This window comes from Amblyomma maculatum, chromosome 9, assembly GCF_055883805.1.
Source record: "Amblyomma maculatum isolate TAMU_Amacu chromosome 9, ASM5588380v1, whole genome shotgun sequence".
Classification (NCBI taxonomy): domain Eukaryota; kingdom Metazoa; phylum Arthropoda; class Arachnida; order Ixodida; family Ixodidae; genus Amblyomma; species Amblyomma maculatum.
The window spans coordinates 126,853,452-126,856,720 of NC_139352.1; the positions used below are offsets into that span (position 1 = coordinate 126,853,452).

Genomic DNA, 3,269 nt, shown 5'->3' on the forward strand with positions numbered 1-3,269 from the left:
GCAAGCACCACGGCGCATTTGGGACTCATCAGGCCACTGCATGCCTCAAGAATGAATGTGGATGTAACTAGCGGGGGTAAAGCGGCATACTTTTACAACACTCGCACAGAAAGGCAAGGCCAATCACGACGGAGACTGAACGATGCTTATACAAGTCGGCAAATATTAATAGACCCTGTTAAGCACCAAGAGTTACCTTAAATTAGCAGTCAAATTTTCTGCCAAACAAAATGTACACAACAGTTACGAGGTCAATGTTTTGCGACTTGGCCGACCATCGTTCAGCCTTCGTCGTCGTTGGCCTTGTCTTCCGTGTCTACGAGAAGAAAAAAAATCGAAATCCGCGTCAACCGTGCGTCACTGTGATGTCATGTTTTTTTGTTTTTTTATTATTAGCGCTAGTATTTAGAACCATTCGCAGAGGGCGTGGCGGTGAAAATGAACTCATGCCTCACTCAGTCGGTCTCCGTGGGGTCTATACAAACTTCACTGCCATGAAATATCTTGCAGGCGTAGAATCTAACGACCAAGTTGGCCTGTAAAATTTTTCAGCGAAGACAACCAGAAAAGAGCATGGTGTTGGGTCACAATTGGGAATTGGCGATAGTATAGATAAGGGAGAAATGTCGGGACTGCCCAGACAACTGCAAGACATTTCTGCTCGGTTGGTATAATTTTGCTTAGCTGGAGTCATGCTCCGGCTGGAAGAAGCTATAAAGCCAGATTCGCGGCCTTTGCTCTTCAGTGGGTCTGGTAGCAGCATGGCGAATGGCTTTTTCAATCTTTTTGCTTCATCTTGCAGGTAAGCAATAACCATAGTGTACATTACTTCAAAAGTGACGATCGTTATTTGCTGCTGCTGCCGGACCCAGAGCGCTTTTTGTGTCCTTTTTTCTGTTTGCTACATTCCTTGAAATGGTGACGTCGAGACCAACCCTGGCCCTGGAAAAATTGAACAATTCCGTATCCGTACTTCCGTACGGATACTTCTATCTACTATCCGTACTTGGAACGACCTACCTGCAAATGTGGTTGAGTGTTCGACGTTGTCTTCATTTCTGAGTGCATTCCATGATAGATAGCGGTGTTTCACATTGTCATATCATGGTGCTTACACTTCACTTTTTTCGTGCTTTTTGCTCTGTACAAGTGATATGCCTTTTTTTTTTTCGTTGTCGTCATTCGCAAGACTGAATGTACTATGTATTCTCGTGAATTGTATTCTTCTGTATAGCCCCACTCCTGCCTAAAGCCTGACATTCAGGCTGGCAGTATGCAATAAATAAATAAATAAATGTTGACAGAACTGCTAGCTAAATAAATAAATAAATAAATAAATGTTGACAGAACTGCTAGCAGGGCAAACGCGACTAAGTCAAGATATGGCAGGTCTGACCGCTGAAATTGATGCATTTGAGGATAGGATCTCAAAAATAGAAGCATGGGCGTCAGCCGCCGCTAAAGTCGACCAGCGCGTGCTTACCTTAGAAGAAACTGTCGCAGATCTTAGGAAAGCCATTAAGCAACTTGACAAGAAAAATGATGATTTAGAGAACCGATCACGTCGGAACAACTTAATAATCTATGGCCTCCCTGAACCGTTGGCTGAAACTCCTGAGCAGCTACTTGCCTTTGTATTGGAGTTCTTTTACACGAAATTGGAAATCAAATGTGACTGTATTGAGCGCTGTCACAGGCTCGGTGCATAAAAAGATGAAAAAGTGAAACCTCTAATAATGAAGTTACTTGATTCCAGAGCGAAGGCCACAATTCAAAAGAATGATTTAAAACTCAAAGGTTCAGACAAGCATATCAGTGAAGGTTTCTCTTTTCGCGTGCGACAAATACGTAGAGCACTCTGGGATAATTCCATTGAGCTCAGGAAGGATGCGAAAAAAGTTCGACTCAGCTTTGATACCCCGATAGTGGATAGCATCCGTTACTCCTGGGATGATATTAGCAAGTCGAGTATTAAAATTTCCCCTAACGTATCTACCAGCAGCAGAGTGTGACTTCGTAATGGGCACAGCCTAACACTTTTGAATGTAAATGCCCGCAGCCTAATGAATACGTTAGCGGATTTTAATTGGCTAATTGAATGCTATCAACCATCATTAATCTGTGTCACAGAGACCTGGCTTAACGACTCGGTTGCGGAAGGAGAGTTAGTGCCCCCTAATTACTCTGTCTTACGATGTGATAGGACACTTGTTAGGGGTGAGGGCGTAGACCTATTTATTAAAAAAAGGCATTGATTTTGTTCTGCCGCCAGGCCTTCCTAACACCCAGTCAGTTTGGTGCAAATTGGTTTTGGATGGTTGTGTTGTAGCTGTAGGCGCTTTATACCCATCTTTCAATTCCGGTAATGTATTTCCCGATTGTTGTGATTATATGCTAAAGCACAGGCTTCATGATTGTAAATTGATCTTTGTTGGTGATTTCAATACACCTTGTATTGACTGGAATACAATGTCTCCAAACGGTCGCGACAGGCCCGTTTGTGACGCCCTTATTGACGTGGCCTTGTCTCTAGATTTGACACAGGTTGTTGGCAGCGCTACCCCTGAGAACTCAATTCTTGACCTCATTTTTGTTAATCAGAAGTTATTACAAAATGGTTACAACTGTCAAATCGTGGAGGGTCTGTCCGATCACAAGGGTGTTCTCCTGAAGTTTGGTGTCGCTTGTGAGCCCAAAAGGCCTGATTTCCAGATTGTTAAAGATTTTACTCGTGCTGAAGACAGTTTTATTGTTAATGTTTTAGCGTCTTCTTATGGCTCCTTTCTTCATCGTAGTGGCATTTGCGGGGTTGATGAATTGTTTGACAAATTTTGCAACATTATCGAAGAATGCATGACACAATTCGTTCCCCAAACGTTTATAAAGCGCAACGCGAAACACCCGTGGTACAACAGGGACATTATACATCTCATTAGGCGCATCAAAGCACTCCGGAAACGCAGAAACATAAGCCAGAGTAGCCGCTGCTCTTTAATGCAAAAGCTTCAAAGTGAACTAAAAACCAAATTGCACGAAGCTAGAAATTCGTTCCCCAAAAGTGTATAAAGCGCAACGCGAAGCACCCGTGGTACAACAGGGACATTATACATCTCATTAGGCGCATCAAAGCACTCCGGAAACGCAGAAACATAAGCCAGAGTAGCCGCTGCTCTTTAATGCAAAAGTTTCAAAGTGAACTAAAAACCAAATTGCACGAAGCTAGAAATTCGTTCCCCAAAAGTGTATAAAGCGCAACGCGAAGCACCCGT

The 3,269-nt window shown here is 43.2% G+C and overlaps 1 pseudogene; it reads left to right on the forward strand.

Moving 5' to 3' along the window:
* Window positions 1-692: 692 nt before the first annotated feature.
* Window positions 693-2,012, forward strand: LOC146180343 (uncharacterized; annotated as a pseudogene).
* The last annotated feature ends 1,257 nt before the right edge of the window (window positions 2,013-3,269 follow it).